The sequence below is a fragment of the Tamandua tetradactyla genome, chromosome 2, assembly GCF_023851605.1.
Source record: "Tamandua tetradactyla isolate mTamTet1 chromosome 2, mTamTet1.pri, whole genome shotgun sequence".
Taxonomy (NCBI): domain Eukaryota; kingdom Metazoa; phylum Chordata; class Mammalia; order Pilosa; family Myrmecophagidae; genus Tamandua; species Tamandua tetradactyla.
The window spans coordinates 91,029,592-91,050,995 of NC_135328.1; the positions used below are offsets into that span (position 1 = coordinate 91,029,592).

General features: G+C 37.6%; 1 protein-coding gene across 6 annotated transcripts in view; it reads right to left on the reverse strand.

The window, feature by feature from the left end:
• KDM4C (lysine demethylase 4C) overlaps nt 1-21,404 on the reverse strand; it is a 596,944-nt gene that overhangs the window by 531,856 nt on the left and 43,684 nt on the right. Inside the window, exon 2 of one of the 6 annotated variants that reach the window (XM_077148204.1) lies at nt 9,560-9,643. The exons of the other annotated variants lie outside the window; for them this stretch is intronic. The gene's annotated coding sequence lies outside the window, so the exon portion shown is untranslated. The remainder of the gene's footprint in view (nt 1-9,559; nt 9,644-21,404) is intronic. 6 annotated transcript variants of the gene reach the window in all.

A 21,404-nucleotide genomic window follows, 5' to 3' on the forward strand; every position in this document is an offset into this window, starting at 1 on the left:
ACAGACTGTGCAACAGGACTGGATATAAAAACTCAGAAATGGACAGCACAATACTACCTAATTGTAATGCAATTATGTTAAAACATTGAATGAAGCTGCATGTGAGGTATAGGTTTTTTTTTCTCTCTATTATCGTTTTAATTCTTATTCTGTTGTCTTTTTATTTCTTTTTCTAAATCGATGCAAATGTACTAAGAAATGATGAATATGCAACTATGTGATGATATTAAGAATTACTGATTGTACATGTAGAATGGAATGATTTCTAAATGTTTTGTTAATTTTTTTTAATTAATAAAAAAAAAAAAAAATTAAGGGTGGGCCACAGTGGCTCAGCAGGCAAGAATGGTTGCCTACCATGCCAGAGGACCCGGGTTCGATTTCCGGTGCCTGCCCATGTAAAAAAAAAATTTAATTTAAAAAAAAAAAAAGGCTGTCCCTAAAAATCAAAACACTAACTACCTAACTGTATACCAAGTCACAAGTCACACCCATAACCAAAGAGGAAAATAACAATTGCTCAAATTTAAGTTGCATTTAAGTTGTACATCCTAAGAGGATACATTTTGAGGACATAAAACTGCAAAAAATACTAAATTGTATTTAGTCATACTGTTTGCAATAATATTGGTGCTATTTTTTTCTAGCTATTAGACATTTATTGTAAGAAAGCAAAAGTAATTATACTAATGTCATTAGGAACCAAAATTTCATTATTGTTGGAAAAAAAGATACAACTATAAAATCAGAGAAGTTACAGAGAAACATAATATTTCTTTAGAATTTGAAATATCAATGTGAACTCATGATTTTCTCTTAAAATAATCCATATTTCTAATTCTGACCACTGGAAAAGGCAGAGAAACAAGGACAATACAGTAGGCAAAGATTACCCATTGCATACAGATTGTGGTCTCTATATACCATTTCTAATAAAAGGAATCAAGGTTCTCCGAAGAAATAGCAGGCTCCAGGTCTAGGACAAGAACTGAACAAGACGACTCTGGAACATCTTCTTCCAAAAAATAAGCAAGCTATCAAAGACTAATGGAGGAGAAATACTTCAAAATTAACATCATAAAAACCTTTTGTCTGATGTTCCTTTTATTTAAGGTATGGGCAGATGAGTAAAAAATATGGATAAAAAATAAACAAACAATAGGGGAACAAAGGTTAAAAAACTTGGGTAGATGGAAATACTAGTGGTCAATGAGAGAGAGGGGTAAGAAGTATGGTATATATGAGTTTTTTCTTTTTCTTATTTTTCTGTAGTGATGAAAATGTTAAAAATGATCATGGTGATGAATACACAACTATATGATGATATTGTGAGCCACTGATTGTTTTCGTGACATATGGAACATTTGTATGTTTTTTTATCAGTAAAAATATTTTTGAAAATAATAATACAAATATAAAAATGATCTTTTATGAACTAGAACAAATGTATGTAACTATTACAAGGAGTTAATAATAGAGTGGTTGTTTTAGTTTACTAAAGCTGCCAGAATGCAACACACCAGAGATGGATCGGATTTTAATCAGGGGATTTATTTAGTTAAATATTTATAGTTGTTCAGGGGAAAGGCAGCTAACTTTCATTTGAGTTTCTCTATCACATGGGAAGGCACAGAGCCACTTCTGCTGGCCTTCTCTCCCGGCTTCTAGGTTCCAACCACTTTCCCCGAGGCAATTCCTTTCTGCATCTCCAAACGTCTGCGCTACATGTGCTGAGATGAGGTATGCTGAGCTGCTGAGCTCTCTTCTGACCTCTTTTAAGCCTCCAGCTAATTAAATTAAACCTCACTCATTGTGGAAGGTACTCCCCTTAGGCGATCGCAATGCAATCAGCCATAGAGGAACTTCACCTACTGATGATTTATGTCCACAGCAACAGAGTGGGGCATCACCACATGGCCAAGTTGACAACTGAATCTAATTACCACAGTGGTCTATGAGGAAAATTGCACCTATCACAAACTATGGACTATAGTTGACAGTAATATTTTATTTTTTTTTTTTTTTTTTTTTTTTTAGAGAGAGGGAGGAAAGGAAGGAAAGACAGAGAAGGAAGGAAGGATGAAAGGGAAACATTTTTAAACATTTTCTTGTTTTATTATATTTTGTTTGTTTGTTTGTTTTTTACATGGGCTGGGGCCGGGAATCGAACCGGGGTCCTCCGGCACGGCAGACAAGCACTCTTGCCCGCTGAGCCACCGCGGCCCGCCCCAACAGTAATATTTTAATATTCTTTCATCAACTGTAACAAATGTCCCACACCAGGGCAAAGGTAGTGGGGAACAATGAGTATGGGATATTTTGGTTGTTTTTGTTTTTGTTTTCAGAGTAATGAAAATGTTCTAAAATTGACTGAGGTGATGAATGCACAACTATATGATGATATTGTGAACCACTGATTGTACACTTTGGATGAATTATATGATATGTGAATGTATCTCAACAAAACTGCTTTAAAAAAAATTAACATCATAAGCTGGAAAATTAGATATCATATGTCTCCTGATACTATGTACCATAAAAGACACAGGATCACTTATGTAGTAGTAGTAATCCTGTCCAAAAAAGTATAATCTAAATCTAATCATGAGGAAGTGTCAGAAAAGGCAAAATCAAATGACGTTCTTCAAAATAAACAGAGTTTACTCTTCGAAAATGCCAAAGCTGTGAAAAATGAATGGGAAGAATGCTAGAGTGTAGACTAAAGGAGTTTAATACAATATGGGCTCTTTCTCCTGAATATATTATCCTCCTTTGGTACCTACAATACAGGAATGTACAGCTTATTTCAGTAAGCCTTTTTGGCTGCTTGCCAAGGCCCCAATTTCCATAGTTAATCATACAATAATGAATTCTCTACTTAAAATGGGGGGAGGGGGTCATTTGCTACACAGGATATTTGTAGAAAAACTGGGGAAACTGAACAAGGTCTCTAGAATAGATAATAGAATTTTATCATAGTTAATTTCCAGATTTTAATAACTGCTCTGTGGTTACACAGGAGAATGTCCTTGTTTTTAGGAAATATACAACGACATACTTTCATGGTAAAGGGACATCATTTCTACAATTTCCTTTCAAATGACTCAGAAAACAATGTTTGTGTACAATATACACACATATATACAAACACACACTCATATGCAGAGTGACAGAGTGGAAGTCAAAAAGAGAAAGAATGATAACCATGGGAAAATGTTAACATTTTAGAAACCTGTATAAAGATTTGAAGGATATATTTGTTCTGTTCTCACAAATTTTCTGTAAGTCTGAAATTATTTCAAAATAAAAAGTTAATTTTAAAAATGGAGTTATATCCCCCAGAGGTATAAACCTCCCTGGCAATGTGGGATAGAAATCCTGGGATGAGCTGGGACTCAGCATCAAGAGATTGAGAAAACCTTCTTGAACAAAAGGGGGAAGAGAGAGATGAGACAAAATAAAAGTCAGTGGCGGAGAGATTTCAGAGTTAAGAGGTTATCCTAGATGTTATTCTTAACACATTATATAGCTATTCCCCTTTTCAGTTTATGGTGTATTAAAGTGGCTAGGCAAGTACCTGAAACTGCAGAGCTGCATTCCTGTAGTCATGTTTCTTAAAGATTACTGTATAATATTAAAGCTTTTGAAATGTGACTATGTGATTGGGAAAACCTTGTGTCTAGTGCTTCTTTTATCTAGGTTATAGACAGATGAGTAAAAAATATGGATAAAAACAAACTAATAATAGGAGAAACAAAGGTTAAAATAAATTGGGTAGACTGAAACACTAGTGGTCATGAGAGGGAACGGTAAGGGGTATGGTATGGTTGAGTTTTTTCTTTTTTATTTCTTTGGCTGGAGAGATCAAAAGTTCAATAAAATGATGATGGGATGACTACACAATTATGTGATGATATTGTTAGCCATTGATTGTACACCAAGTATAGAATGTTTGTATGTTTGTTTGTCGTTTACAGTAAAAATACTTTAAAAATATATTTTTTTAAATGGAGCCATGTCAAAAGAACACAGGAACTGTGGGGGGGGGGAACCCCTTTCATGGCTCACAGCAGGATGCTGGAACCAGTCTGGGGTGAAGAGGACATCCATGCAAGGAAGGATGGCAACAGCAAGGGAGACTGGTTACATATAAAACTGGACTGATGATCTTGCAGCCCCACTGTATATACCTGGAATGAGCGGGGACACAAATGGACATTTGCACACTGGTGTTTATGGCAGCAGTGTTTGTAATTCACAATGGATGGATGTGTCCTAAGGGTACAACAGCTGAGTAATGGAAGGGGAACTGTGGTGTTTACATATCACAGACTACTGAGCAGCTACAAGAAGGAATGAACAATCAGTAATTCTTAATAACATCACATAGTTGCATATTCATCATTTCTTAGTACATTTGCATCGATTTAGAAAAAGAAATAAAAAGACAACAGAATAAGAATTAAAACAATAATAGAAAGAAAAAAAAAAAAAAAGAAGAAGGAATGAAGTTGTGAGGCATGCAACTAGGGGTGAATGAACCTTAAGGAAAGTATGTTGAATAAAATGTCAGAAACAAAATGACAAACATTATCATTTTTCACCCATAAGGATTAACCATAATAAACAAACACAGAGAACTGAAGTCGAGAGCATGGTTATCAGGTTGGGGCCTATTGTAAAGGTTCCAAGATTTTAAGCTCTTACAACAGTCACATATATTTAGGACGTGTGACTGGTAGTTCTAAATTTTGAGATGCTGAGCTATCTGTATATAACCAGGTTGTTCCCTGTAACTTTGAGTATTTTTGTGACACCTGAGACTCAGAGTTAGAGCTTTGAAGCTATAAAAGTCAGCATTATCCCATTCAGTAACTGTTCAAAAAGCTGAAAAAGTGATCAGACTTCGTCTAGTGATATGAATAAAACTGATCTGGACAGGACTAAGATAAATCAGAATATTAGGTAAAGGATAATATGGCCCACATTTTCAAACTTCAACCTCTGTGTGAGACCAAAGGGAGAGGTGTTTATTTGGAGCAAAATTTATATTTTCGGTAGCATATTATATAATTTAACTTGTATGGTCAGTTTACTTGAATGCCATAATTACATGGAATCTTGAATAGGGAGTGAGATCTTGTTGGTTTTATACAGGTTAGTGCGATGCCCGAATATATATCCCAGAGTAATTTGGACAAAGAATAAAAAAGTATTTGTAAAGCCCCTCTGAAGGACTGAGGAAAAAGGAGAAAATATTCAGCTTTGCCATCTGGGAAATTCCTGATATTCTTGCAAGCAAGGGCGACAACAAGTTCAATAAGCTGAGCCCTCAATCTTGGGATTTACCCCTATGAAACTTATCTCTGCAAAGGAGAAGCTAGGCCTATTGATAATTATGCCTTAGAGCCACCCCCAGAGAATCTCTTTTTTTGCTCAGATGTGGCCTCTCTAAGCCACCTTGGCAGATGGACTCACTCCCTCCCCTCTACATGGGACATGACTTCCAGGAATGTAAATCGCCCTGGCCGATTTTCTAATTAGATCAATCCTCTTTTTAAAAACCATTTTTATTAAGAAATACCCATACACATATAGTCCAACAACATCATACAATCAGTGGCACACAATATCATCACACAGTTGTGATCAGTTCTGCCACTGAGAGGATCTGGGAGCCATAATACCCAAAAGTAATGAACACCAAGACTTTGTTTCTAAATACTATTCTCCATAAAGTGAACCAACGCTCTTTAGATAAAAGACTGATTCCAGGGCTGGAGTAGAAAAAGCACAACATAAACCTGAAACGTTTTCCTGCGCCAGAAGGTAAGGAAATGTTTAAAAATTGATGAGAACATATCAAAAGGACATAAAAGCCAATGTGAAGTAGCTTCTACTTGCCAAATATGGGGAAAGTTGAGCATCAAAAAAATACAATAGTAATGGACTGAATCCAAATAAGAAACCATGAGTTCATGCTGAAATATAAAAGTACAACATCAAAATATTTTAAAATCCCTAAGTCTACAATATTCTTTTTTTAAAAAAAAAGTATCAGTTACTAATGGTGTACATCAAGTATTACTCCAAAGACTCATAAATAAGAGGAAATAATCAAGCCTTCAACATACCTTTCCTGAGCAAATGGTATTTTAGGGTAAGCCAAGAATTACAGGTTCTTTATAGAAAATTTCCAGCTAATAAATGTAGAAAAAATACTAGAATTATAAGATCACAATTTTTTTTAAACCCCTAGAAAAATAAAGAATGTAGTCAACCAGTATTAATGAACTAAATGAAAAATTAATAGAAGCTGTATTCTGGAGGAACTAGGCTTATAAAAAAGGCAATTAACAGATATTATGCGATAGAAACATTCTTGATTTAAAAAGTACATTTGAATCTAAATCGAGCCTAATTACCAAACCTAATTACCAGTTCTCAGCAAACATGGAGCATAGAACAAGCTTCAAATTTAAAAGGAACAAATTAAACACAATCATAAAAAAGTAATAGGCCAAATCCTGAATGTTTGAGTATGGGACAATCTACATTTCAAAAGCCAAAAGCATAGAGTGGGGTAATACGGGAGGTATGCCACAAGGGACTTACAGAATAACAGAAATGCATAAAACATGTGAATAAAAGCTATATGCAGCAATTAATGGTCACTGGATGTTTGCACACAAAAGCATAATACAACAAGATATTAAAACAACAACAGCTCAACTAGAACTGTTTTCTATATTTTAAACTTATGTGAATATATAAGTACGTGTATGTATATACATATACTCTGCTGTTCTAAATCTGAAAACATATTAGAAAAGTCCTCATTTAAAAGGCATAAATAAGAACATTCAGCCTCTTAGATTCAATATTCAGACTTTTCTTTTTCACTCTCTAATATTCAGTCATTGAGCTTTGCAATTTGAATGCCAGAGGTCTTTTGTCATCAGATTCCACTGATGAGGCAATTATTCAAGAGGGGGTAAGGGAGACACAAACTTCTAGTCACAGCACATGCAACACCACAAGAGATAGAAATTCAATCATCCTTTTTCTTTGGGATAAAGTTTCTATTCTTTAACAATACAATGACCAGTAACCATATTAAGAGATGCCCAAATCCTCATGTAGAAACACAGCAGATTACCGTAACAGATAAGGACAGTTATTTTGCTTTCTAGCAATTAAACTGATGCCTGGCACTCAGGCTAGCCACAGTGGTAATCTCGGCCAAACAGTAACATTTTACTCAAAATTATCACCTCGATGGGAATTGAACTAACTCACTTCGTACATTTTTCTTTCAAACTGCAGTTATCTCACTAAAGAGGCAGCCAGGCAAAGGGGGAAGAACAGGCTACTTAGCCTGTCAACTAGATTACAATCCCTCCACCACTTAGTAGCTGTGTGACCTCAAGAAAGTTATTTAAACTAGGCTTCTGTTTCCCCATCTGTGAAATGGGATACTACTACCCTACAGCATGTTCAAGGAGATTCAGTAAGCTGCCAACTATAAGATTAGCATTCCCCCACTGCCTACACACATGCTCAAATCTGCCCCATATAATTTACTGTACACCTTGTCCCTTCTTAGCCCCCACCCCAACAAGAGCCCTCTCTCTCCAATGCCTCATAGATAAGGTTCAACTGAGAACAGCCTGCACTCACCCATTGTTTCCTTCATACCTCTTACTCAACCTTCAACCCCACTACATTTGCCCTCCACTGTGCACTGCAATCACTCTAGAAAAGGTCACCAGTGACTTGTTCATAATGCTCTTACGAACCTCTTTCTATGGCCTTTAAAACTGGAGAAGCTCTCTCGTGGCATGGCTTTTATGGATGGTTGGACATACATCATCTCCCACTTCCTCCACAAGGGTCACCCTTCTACTCTCTGGAATTCCTTTCAGGGATGGCTCTTTCTCATTGGTCAACTCCTTCAATGGTGATATACTGCATGGTTCTTTCCAGTCACGTTTCCTTTTCATCCAACACAAAACCTATGTTAAATTTCATAAACACTGGCTTCAACTGTCCTCAACAAAACTTTAGAAAAAGGCAACAAGGGCCTCTCCTCCCACAATTCAGGGCCAGTAAATCCAACTACCTACTAGGCATTATCATTTGGAGATGAATCTCAAACTTAAGAGACAAAACTGAATCTGGGGGAAAAAAAAAAACTGAATCTGGAAAATGTTCTCAAATTGATTGTAGTTGGGAAGGCATAACCATGATTATACCAAGAGCCACTGATAGTATACTCTGGATGAATAAAACTGTTTTAAAAAAAAGTATCAACTAGAGCACCTGGTGAAAAAAGAGCCATATTCCTAGGGGCCTCACTACTGAACAAGATCTTCTTGGGGAAGGACCCAGGAATCTGCATATTAAGTAATTTCTCCAGATAATTCTTATGTACCCTCGATTTTGAGAACCACCAAACCAGGTGGATGAGGACTGACAGCTGATACAGGTTTGCTCAGATGGGTAGGTCAGTGTTCCATAGGCTGAAGAAGGAACTGGCCCTGATCCCTCCTTCTCTTCCTCCCCTGAGGAAGAAGGGTGTTGCTTGCACCAAGTAAACCCAGGGGACAGTACCACAACCTGCTTCATTACATGATCAGCTTAACTGGTATTCCTGAAGCTATTCCGGCATTTCTCTCTGACCACCCCTTTTGTTCAAAGGAGAAGAAAAACTGACCTTGCTTGGTCCAGGAGCCCTTTTTACTTCCAGCTCTGCCACACTTGGCAATCTTCCAAGAAGAAAAGAACACCTATCTTTCCCAAAACCTCTCCATGCATCCACCTCTTGTCTTCTAAGGTGAGAGGAGTTAACAGATCTCACAATTACCCCCATTTGCCTCCTGCCACACAGCAATGCAATAAACATCTGTACAGTAAAAGAAAAACCAACCGAATCTGAAACTTAAACAGGGATAAAACTGAATGTCTTCCCAAAGATCTGCTTCTCTATCCAACTAATCTTACTCCTGGTTTCATCCATCCTTCCACACGTCCTGCTAGGCTCTTGCGTTTCCCACATTGAGATATGCTTATCTTCAAAGAGCTTACATATGGAAGAGAAAACAAGTACACATGCAGTTACAGTACCACAGGCCAAGTGCTGAAATAAAGGTAGGCAAAGAATGCCACAAAGTGCTTTGCCCTTTACTGGGGCAGTAAAGAGAGGATGGGAAACGGTAAGTAAGAACTTCTCCTATGCAAGCCCACCCTCCACATAATGGCCAACATCAAAATCTCAGGAGCCATCTCCTAAACTTTTACCCTCCACTTCTATTTTAGCAACCACATTATGTCTATTCTACTTATTGACTATCTTTCATACCCATTCCCTAGTCTCCATTCCCATTGTTACTGTTCTAGTTTGCAAGCTGCCGGAATGCAATCTATCAGAAACTGAATGGCTTTTAATAAGGGGAATTTAATAAGTTGCAAGTTAACAGCTTTTAGGCTGTGGAAATGTCCCAATTAAAACAAGTATATCTATAGAAATGTCCAATCTAAGGCATCCAAGGAAAGATACCTTGGTTCAAGAAGGCCGATGAAGTTCAGAGTTTCTCTCTCATCTGAAAAGGCACATGGCGAATACAGTCAGTTTCTCTCTCACCTGGAAAGGCACATGGTGAACACAGTCAGGGTTCCTTTCTCATCTGGAAGGGCATTCCCCAGTCAGCCCAAAGGAGTATCACCCTCTAGAATTTCCCCCACCTATAGGGGTGAGTCCAGGCAGCCAATCCTGCAGGCTATAGTGGACCTGAACTAGCTCAATCATTACTCCAGGAAGTCAGATTAGAGAAAAGAGAAAATGCCAGAAGGAGCTATAGCAGCCATTGTCTGCTTCTACTATAAGCAGACAATAACAAGCAAGAAAAAGAGCAGAAAGAAGCACAGTCAAAAGAATTCCTAGCTTCAAAAAGAGATTTGGGGGAGAAAGGGGCGTTGAACGCAAGTCACGTTACATGTTTGAAGAAGACACACTATAAATGGACTCATTTTAACACTCGTTCCAAATTCATTCTAGGGTGTACTGCAGAAGGTGGAGCACTAAAATATACATTTTCCAGACTCCCTGGCAACAGAGGTCCAAATGTGATTTAAGTTCTTCTACTGTGAAGAAGCTTGAATTCAGAACTGGGCTAAGTGGAAAGTGGGGATTTCCTAAGGCATTATTCTTACTGGAACAGATCTAGCAGGGGTAGCTCGACTCTGAAGTAACATTTCTGGCATAATTTCTGATCCTTGGATCACAACTACTAAAATAGAATGTTCACAGAATAAACAGATGCAACAGCAGCTTACTACTCCCCAGATGTCAGATCAGGTGCTATGATCCTGGACCCTAACTCTTCAGGTTTCTTCTTTATAGCAGGGGTGGCAATTCCCTTGGCAGCCCCTTCTGCAGTGGGATTCTGTAAGACATCCCTGGGAACCCAGATAAAAGTCTGCAATAATACTCTAAACACCGAATTCCTCATATCAAATCCCTTTCTCCTTAAATTAAGTAGAGCAATGCCTATTTCCTGTAATCTACTCATGATGCTACAACTATTAAATATAAATTGGTAACAACACTGGGTGGAGAAAAGTTTGTGTATGAATACCAGATGTGCCTGGTTTCATTCATACTTATTTGCCTTCTGCTAGTAATCCTTTCCAATAACCCAGCTCCTTGTTGTACTCTTAATGGAATTAACTTAAATGACACAGAATTCATTTTGTTCAGCATCAATTACAATCACTAACTGAGCCTTTTACAAAATCAAAGCTGAATCCTGTAAAGGATGGAAATGATTTTCTTAAAAGTCAAATTAAGCATGAGAATTGCAGTAGTGGAAGGATTCTGGCTCATATTCCTTTTCCAGTCTCTTAATTCTCACTCTATTTTTTAAAAACAGAAACTGAAAGTGATAGAAGCTGCATTGTGGACGCTATTTATGGAAGACAGGGAATGCAGGACTCCAACCTGTGGTCCTTTTTACTCAACGTAAAGCCTTTGCTCTACTAGTAATGAACAAATGTTCATTCATAAGTTTATATGCTGAAATAAAATGACAGATGCATGTACCATGATTATATCCTTGGCCAAAATAAAAAATACTCGACAGCTTTTTGGAAAGAACCACTCCATACTACCAAGACCCCACTCTTGCTCTTCCCTCTCCTTCAGATCTTTTATCAAGCATCTCATTTTCAGTGAGGTCTTCCTCACCATGCTATTTAAAACAGCCAACACATGCACACTCCATATACCTTTCCAGCTGTAGGATTCTTCTTAGCATTTATCACAATCTAATAAAGTACATACTTATGTGTTATATTTTTTGTCTTTCTGGCACTCTAGGAATTTCGTTCATTTTGTACTACTGTAACCTCGGAGCTTGATACAAATTTCCAAGGAATATTCATATGGAGAAATATTTATAGAGAACAATGTGGAAGAAAGTCAGCAAATGTCCTTACACTTCAGAGACACTTTCTATTTACATAATCTTAGGCAAGTCACAACCTGGATGACACCTTAAAGGCTGCCTTCCACATTCCCCTTACTCCTTGAGATAACCACAATCCTCTATTTTAGCTTAACATTCCCTTGCTTTTCTTTATAGTTTTACCATGAGTGTATACAAACACATTTATCATTTTGCCTATTTTCGAAGCTCACATGAATGGCTTCATATTATGTGTGTTCTTCTATGATTAAGTATTTCTTCAGTATGTTTTTGATTACTCACCCATGTTGATGTCTATAGCTTGTAGTTCATTTTGAAATACATCAGTGTATTTTATTGATTCAACTGATATAGACAATGAGATCTTTTTTATTATGTGCAATGTTCCTATGAATGGATAATCACATATATAGTCATATACAATCATATATGTATCTTTATGAACCTACACAAATCTCCCCAAGAATGGAATTGTTAGAATCTAAAATATATGCATCTTCAACTTTTCAAGACAATGCCAAATTATTATTTTCTGAAACAAGTATACTAACATACACTCCCACTAACAGTGGATGAGAGTTTCTCCTCCACAGTCCTCTTCAATTGCTCTGGCACCTTATTGGGGTTTTGATAGTCACTCCTCTGGTTATTAATGAGACTGAATGTCATTCCACCTGTTTATTAGCCATTTGTGTTTACTTATATGTGAAACATATATTCATATCTTTTTTCCACAGGGTAAAGAGGATTCTTGTAGTTCTTCATATTTCCTGCATATTAATATTTTTAAATTTTTATGTGCTATAAACACCTTCTAGTAGTTTATACTTTGCCTTTTCCCTTTCCTTATAGCTTCTTTTGATGAACTGGAGACCCAAATTTTAAAATATTCTAATTTAATGATCTTTTCTACTGTGATATGACTTATTTAACAAATTCTTCCCCCATCCTAGAGTCATAAAGATATTCACCTACACCTGTCAAAAATCTGCAAACATTGTCTTTCACATAGACTCCTCATCTATCAATAATTGACTTTTCTGTATGATACAATTTAATTTCAACCTACACCATTTATTGACTAGTCTCTTTTTTTCTCACTGATTGGATCTATTTATCTGTCACTTATATCAAGTTTTCCTCTGATTTTCAATTCTCTAGTTTATTCCACTCATGTTTATCTATTCCTATGCAAATATCACTTCATTAGATGTCGATACTTGATAGAGCAAGAAATATCTTAACTATTCTAATCTTACATACTTTTTAACCAACTCAACAAACTTTCAAAAATTAATACACAGACCAGCTATGTTGTCTTCTAATAATAATGTCCTAATTTCCTTTGTAAAGGTCTTGAACTTCCTTTGTTTGGATTTATACTTATACTTGTTGCTATTGTAAATAAACAGTAAATATATATTTCAACTTTTTATTTAGAAATCAAGTAAAACAGAGAAAATAAATGTTTTTTCCACAAACATTTGAGAGTATAAGTTACATGTAGCATTTCCCTTTACCCCTAAGAACTTTAATGTATATTCCCTCAGAGTAGTACTATTCCTTTATGTAGCCAAAGTACACTTTTCAATTCCAGTCAATTTAACACACGCAATACTTGCATCTAATTTTTCTATTCCATTCCAATTACATCAATTGACACAATAATGGATATTATAGCACTTGAGGATTCAGTCTAGAATAAGGTGGTGCATGTAAAAGTTATGTCTCTTTATAATACTTTAATCTGAAATATTTCCATGACTTTCCTTTGTCTTTTTTGATATTGCCAATTTTGAAGAAAACGTTTTCTTTTAATTGAACATGCCTAATTTTGGTTTTCTATTTTTTAAGTTCTTTTCCATTCTTTCTGATATACAAAACATTATTAATTTTTTAATTGATCTTATACCCAGCAATCTTGCTGATAATCACTTGTTTCCAATAAGGTCTATGATTCTTCAATGTTTTCTATCTAGACTACCTAGTGAAAATTTGCAAATAGTGATATTTTTGTTATTTCCATTACAATACTTACTCCTCCCATTTCTTTTTCTTCTCTTACTAAACTGTCGAGGATGCTCCTGTGCTAAAGAGAATTGATTATAATGGAAAGTTTTTGTTTTGAAGAACAGCATCTAATTTTTACTATTAAGACTCAGATTTACTCTAACAGGTTAGGAGAGTTTTATTCCTTTCTCTAGGGCATTTTCGACTTTGTTTTTGTTTTTGTTTTTAATTCTATTTATGAAACATATCCACAGAATGGCTTGGGTTTTTTATTCCAAACAGGTGTTAAATTTTATCAAAATGCTTTTCCCCCAAAAAAAAAAAATGCTTTTCCTGAATCTATTGTAATAGAATTTTCTCCATCATCTATTATCGTGACTAATGATTCTAACCCTAAACCATCCCTTGCATCACTGGAATATACCCAAATCTGATGATGTATTATCACAAATGCACACTGTAGAATTTTCTGTAATATTATATTTAAGGTTTCATATTCTTGTTCATAAAAGAAGCTTTCTTATCATTTTCCTTTTTCACATTGTCTTAGGCTGACTCAGGACTAAGAGGAGTATATTCCTCTATCAGCTGCTAAAATAAACACTATACAATGGGTTGGTATTCTAGTTTGCTAGCTGCCAGAATGCAATATACCAAAACGAATAGCTTTTAAAAAGGGGAATTTAGTAAATTGCTATTGTACAGTTCTAAGGCAGAGAAAATGTCCCAATTAAACAAGTCTATAGAAATGTCCAATCACAAGTACCCAGGGAAAGATACCTTGATTCAAGAAGGCTGATGAAGTTCAGGGTTTCTCTCTCAAGTGAGAAGGGACATGGCGAACACAGTCAGGGTTTCTCTCTTGGCTGGAAGGGCACATGGCGAACACAGTGTCATCTGCTAGCTTTCTCTCCTAGCTTCCTGTTTCATGAAGCTCCCCGGAGGAATTTTCCCTCTTTATCTTCAAAGGTCGCTGGCTGGTGGACTCTGCTTCATGCTGTTTCAGCATTCTCTGCTCTCTCTGAATCTCATTCTCCAAAATGTTTCCTCTTTTATAGGACTTCATAAACTAATCAAGACTCACCCAAATGGGTGAAGATACATCTCCCCTAATCCAGTTTAATAACCACTCTTAATTAGGTTACATCTTCAGGGAGATGATTTAATTACTTACAATATTGAATAGGGATTATTCTGCCTTTACAAAATGGGATTTAGATAACAACATGGCTTTTCTAGGGGAAAAACATCCTTCAAACCAGCACAGTTGGCTTAACAGCAGGAATTAATAGGTTTCCTGTCTCAGTGACCAGAAGTCTTGATTTCTCCAGGGTTACGATCATAAGTCTGGTCAGTGACCTTTCATCTTCTTGGTACACTACAGCATCTCCTCCTTCCTCTTGCAGGTTCCACTGACCTGCATCTTCTGCTGCTATTCATGGCTTCCTTTTTTTTTTAACACTTTGTATTATAAAATATATATACAAAAAAGCAATAAATTTCAAAGTACAGGGCAGGCCATGGTGGCTCAGCAGGCAGTGTTCTTGCCTGCCATGCCAGAGACCTGGGTTCAGTTCCCAGTGCCTGCCTATGCAGAGTACATTGTAAGAAGTGGTTATAAAACAGATTTCAAAATTTGGTATGGGTCACAGTTCCACAATTTCAGGTTTTTCCTCCTAGCTGCTCCAAGACACTACAGACTAAAAGAAATACCAACCTAATGAATCAGAAGACATACTCATTTGTTAAATCCTAGCTTTTCTGTTGTAACTCCTCCTTTCCTATGATCCTTCTCCCAATCCTCATTTGGGCTCTGCCCATTCTAACGTTTCCATGTTGAAAAGGGATGTCAATAATATGGAATACACAAAGGATAGGTCAAGCCTACTTAAAATTAGGCCTAAGAGTCACCCCCAAGAGAGCCTCTTTTGTTGCTCATATGTGGCCTCTCTCTCCAACCAACACAAGTAAACTCACTGCTCTCCCCCTGTCTATGTGGGACATGACTCTCAGGGGTGTGGACCTTCCTGGCAATATGGGACAGAAATCCTAGAATGAGATGAGACTCAGCATCAAGGGATTGAGAAAACCTTCTCGACCAAAAGGGGGAAGAGTGAAATGAGACAAAATAAAGTGTCAATGGCTGTGAGATTCCAAACAGAGTTGAGAGGTTATCCTGGAGGTTATTCTTATGCATTAAATAGATATCACCTTGTTATTCAAGATGTAGTGGAGAGGCTGAAGGGAACTGCCTGAAAATGTAGAACTGTGTTCCAGAAGCTACGTTTCTTAAAGATGATTATATAATGACATAGCTTTCACAATGTGACTGTGTGATTGTAAAAACCTTGTGTCTGATGCTCCTAGGGGTAACAAATGCTAAAATAAATTTAGATTGAAGTGTTAGTGATCAATGAAAGAAAGGGGTAAGGGGTAAGGTATGTATGAATTTTTTTCTGTTGGCTTTTTCTTTTTCAGAATTGATGCAAATGTTCCAAGAAATGATCATGATAATGAATTTGCAACTATGTGATGATATTGTGAATTACTGACTATATATGTAGAACAGAATGGTCATAAGCTAAGAATGTTTGTGTTTGTTGTTATGTTTTTTTAAAAAATTAAAAAATAATAAAAATAATAATAATATGGGATAAGGGAACGGAACTAGGTGATGTTCTTCGGAGAGGGTGACCCCTCTGGGTTTCAGGCCTTTGTTAGCCTAGGAACCATCTGCAGGTGGTTTCTGGAAAGTAATCTTAGAACACGAAACTTCCGTAAAATTTCTGATAGAGTCCCAGGTGTTCCTTAGCATTAACAGGAATACTGTTGGTTTGGGTTTGCCAATTAGCAATATCTAGCTGAAACTTGCCTTAGAGTAGCCTCCAGAATAATTTTTTTGACTCAATTTGAATTGTCTCAGCCACTGATACCTTATTTTATTACATTTCTTTTCCCCCTTTTGTTCAGAAGGCATTATTGATCCCATGGTGCCAAGACCAGGCTCATCCCTGGGAGTCATGTCCACTCTGCCAAGGAGTCTTTCACTCCTAGATGGCATGTCCCTGTGGCTTCCTGTTTCTGTGCCCAATTTCATTTACTTATAAAGACTTCAACCATATTAGATAGAAGCCCACTCTCATTTGCTTTAGGAACACTTTAACTAATATCATCTTCAAAGGTCTATTTACAAATAAGTTCACACCCTCTTCCAGCCCAGCACCACCCCAAGACCAAAAAAAACCACACTAGTCAGACGATTACCCATGAGTTTTATTAAGCACTTAAAGAGGAAGATCTTCCCCAATAGCAGCCAAGGCAGGGCGGTGAAAGGTCTGCATTTCACCCAAAGCCAAGAGAGGAAAAGAGACAGAGAGAGGTGTACCCAGAGAAAGGTTTATAAAGTTTAACAAGTTTAACAGTCTCACGAGATTTGGTTACTTCAGAGTTTCAGCAGACTCTCCTAGATTTGGTTATTAGGGAAGAAGGGTTTTATGTTCTTTGATCTTTAACATCTATCCTGCAGGCAGCTATGTGACTTACTCTCAAAATACAGACGGTGATGGGCTCAGGCCCTGAGCCTTTTTGGTATGTGGGCCTTACAATCCACCCACATACACCAGACTACCTAGACGAAAGGACAGACATATTCATTAACAGTATAAGAGACAATAGAACACTCGGACTTCCCTACACAGAGATAACAGCTCTACAAAGTGAGACAGCCATGGCTAAGAAACAGAATTAAACCATTCTACTAATAATTGATGAAATTTGTGACTTCAGTACTTAATGAGAAGATTCTCTCACAGATTTTTCTGATGTGATGAATTCTGCCGGGTCAGCAGTGTATTCTACGCAGTCCAATTCACAGGGGTCACATTCCAAGGCAAGCTGGTGGTACCCGACAGTTGCAGTGCAGTGCAGGAGAACTAGTGGGCATGTAGGTTACTGAGGAAGCCTATGGCAAGAAGGTATTTGCTATGATGCTAACAGTAAAAAGAATACACACTAAACTTCCATTAGTAGACAGGTACCACATGTTTTTCCCCTACAATCGGAGGGAGCTTTCTGGAGTCAAATCCAGTTAGTCTGGGCACAATTATTCACAGTCATACATACTGTGCATTGGGGTATACGGGGGCATGGTTTTGGGTTACATATACAACTTTTGGTATTTTGTGTATAAACTGTGGTCTAAAATTTGGGGAGGACCCAATATCCCAAGGACCTAGGACTCCTGCCAAAACAGCTGCATTGGCCAGGACCATGGCCAATAGACTTTATTCTCCCCAATTTCTAATGCTTATGGCACAGGCAAAACAAGTCATTTTCATTACCTTGCTGTGGCTGTAGCTCTGCAGGTCTTTTTATCTGAATTCACAGCACCTCCGTGGGCCCCGACTTAAGCAGTTCAACAAAGGCAGAAGCAGGTGCTTGGGCCCAAGAATTAAGGCTGGCAAGGGGTGGACACAACTGGGGTATCACTGCATAAAACTGGGTTATGCACTGATGCAGAAATTGCTTATCACCTTTTAATTGCTTTTAAAAGCCCAATCATTCTTTCAATTAACCTGGCTGCAGTGGAGCTGTAAGGTAAATGAAATGTCCATATGGTACAGTCTTCAGTAGCCCAGGCTTGGGTTAGTTGTTCAGAATAAGGGGATCCCCCATCAATGTCCACATGTGTAGTGACCCCAAAGAACATACTGAGCTTTTCTAAACTACAATATGTAGCTCTTTGGTTAGCCATCCCTACTAGGAAGGTCAACAACAGTCCAGTGGCTGTATTTATAAATGCAAAAGCACATTTTGCATCTCCAGATAAGGGAAGGTTGCCTCATGTAATTTACCTGCTGCCTGGTGACCAGAATCTGCTGGTGGCCCATGTGACCAAGTTGATGAGGCTGGAGCATCGTGGCAAACAGGAGGGACAAGTGCCCACAACTTCTTGTTATTTGGTGTTCAGCAACTGGAATTGCTGTGCCAGTCTCCACAGAATCTGGTATTCCTGGTATCCTGTTCCTATGTAACCATTTGGCAGCCTCCTGCCATGTTGGCTTTAGACTACGAATTTTCACTAAAGCATCTGCTTCAACACTGCCAGGTAAAAAGAATCAGTGTTATGGGCAGAGACAGAAAACAGTTACCTTTTGCTTGAGCAGGAAGTCCAGATAACTTTCCACATTTCTCTTCCCCATGAGGGGTGGCAGACAATAGTCCATTGTTCTTGCTTCCTTGGAGCCATCCACACTACCAGACCCTGGTACTTTGCCCAACTGTCAGCACAGATAGTGCATCTCCTGGTTCATGAACAATAACCATCCATACAATGCTTCATAAGGCCAATTGGTTCCTTTGCATAGTCCCAGTTTCCCATCATGGTATCCATAAAAAGTTGTACAGCTACTGCCGTCCTGGTCACAGGCTGCCCACTGTCAACAGTGGGCACAGAGACAGCCACCTTGGGAGGATCAGCAGGGAGGGGTAAGCGATGTTCTTCCACACAGGAAACTGGGCTCAGTATAACATATTTCTGTACTTAAGGGGCTGCTGCTGAAAATGCTGCACTGTAGCAGGTAAGCATGCACCTATCCCTGTATGGGGTTGGCTATTCTTAATTTCACAATGCATTTCTGAGTTAGTGCTTCAACTTGCAGTAAGGAATTACAGGCAGCACACAGTTGTTTTTCTAAGGGACTGTACCACAGTTCGGTTCCTTTCCAGAATTGAAACCAAAGCCAATGGGAACTTGTTTTGCCTATTGCCTTTGCCAGAAGCCCCAACCAAAACCAATATCAGAACCGGCCATATTTAATTCACAAGTCACATCTGTGTTCACCTCCCCATCTCCCCCCTACAAAGCCTAAGTCACCGTGTTGGCCCTTTCAGCTTTTTCAAAAGCAGCTGGCTGGGAGGTATAACATTCCCAGGGATAGCTTTTCCTCATCACAACATGCACAGGTTTCTAAATTGAGTAAACCGAAAAACTAGTGAACAATGAAAGGGAGTGGCAGGGGATACAGAAAAAAAATAGGGGGAACAAAGGTTAAAATATATTGAGGAGATGGAAACAATAGTAGTCAATGTAAGGGAGGGGTAATGGGTATGTATGAGTTTTTTCTTTTTATTTCTTTTCTGGAGTGATGCAAATGTTCTAAGAAATGATCGTGGTGATTACTATGTGATGATATTGTTAGCCATTGATTGTACACCATGGATGGAATGTTTGTATGTTAAGAATGTTCATGTTTGCATGCTGTTTTGGTTTGATGATAAAAAATAAATTAAATGAATAACCTGTGTCTGATGCTCCTTTTAGCTACTATATCAACAGAAGAGTAGAACATATATAGAATAAAAATAAATAATAGGGGGAACAAATGTTAAAATAAATTTAGTTTGAAATGCTAGTGACAAATGAAAGCGAGGGGTAAGGGGTATAGTATGTATAATCTTTTTTTTTCTGTTATCGTTTTTTTCTTTTTCTAAATCGATGCAAATGTTCTAAGAAATGATGAATATGCAACTATGTGATGATATTAAGAATTACTGATTATATATGTAGAATGGAATGATATGTTAATGTTTTTGTTTGTTGTTAATTTTTTTTAATTAATAAAAAAAAAAAGCCATTCCGTTTCTGGTATATTGCATTCCGGCAGCTAGCGAACTAGAACGAGGGGCTTAAGGAAGAAGAGGATCTTCCCCAATGGCGGTCAGATATTAGATGAAAATCTGCACTCCACCCAGAGCCAAGAAAAGAAAGGAGTGAGAGAGAGAGGGGCGTGCCCAGAGAAGGCTCATAAAGTTTTAACAGTCTCCCAAGATTTGGTTACAATGGATTTTCAGCAGACTCTTTTGAGAACTGGTCATTAGGGGAGGGGTATTTTATATTCTCCCGCCATTAACATCTGTCCTGGTCACGAAGGAAGCTGTGTGACTTGCTCTCAAAATAGACGAGGGGGCAGGGCCCAGTCTCTGGGTCCCTACAGAAACACAGGACTGGGATTTGGGACCTGAACAGCCTTTGGGGCAGACATAATTCAATCCCCAACAGGGAATGTTCCTGAAAGAGGAAAACTCCCTTACGTTTGAAGGTTTTGTAGAACTAGCCTGCAAAACCATCTGAACCTGATATTTTTTATGTGGTAAGACATCCAACTGCAGAATCATTTGCCTTAAATGGTGTATTTCTACCACTTCTTGAGTCTGTTTTAGAATATATATGTTTTTCTGGGAAATTGTCCATTCAAATTTTTAAGAAAACTTTTTCAGGGTCTCATTCCTGATGCTGTCTTTGTCCAGATACACATTTTTAAAAGGTACAGATCTATAGCTCTCTTAACCTTCTCAAAAAAGATTCATGATACAAAAATAGCTAAGAACTCTGGAGGTTCGGAATTATGCCATGTATGCAAGGCTGGTTCAACACAAGAAAACCAATTCATTTAATACACCACATCAATAAATCAAAGTGGAAAAAATACATGACCACGTCGATTGATAGAGAAAAGGCATTTGACAAAATTCAACACCCTTTCTACATGAAAACACTTAAAAGGATAGGAATATAAGGAAACTTCCCCAACATGAAAAACAATATATATGAAAAACCCACAGCTAATATCACACTCATGAGAAAGACTGAAAACTTTCCCTCTGAGATCAGGAAGAAGACAAGGATACCAACTGTCATTCTTGTCATTCAACACTGTGCTAAAAGTTCTGGCCAGAGCAATTTGACAAGAAAAAGAAATAAAAGGCATCCAAATTAAAAAGGAAAAAGTAAAACTCTCATCACATGCAGATGACATGATAATATATGTTGAAAGTCCCGAAAAATCTAGAGCAAAGCTACTAGAGATAATAAATGAGAGTACAGCAAAGTGGCAGGGAACAAAATTA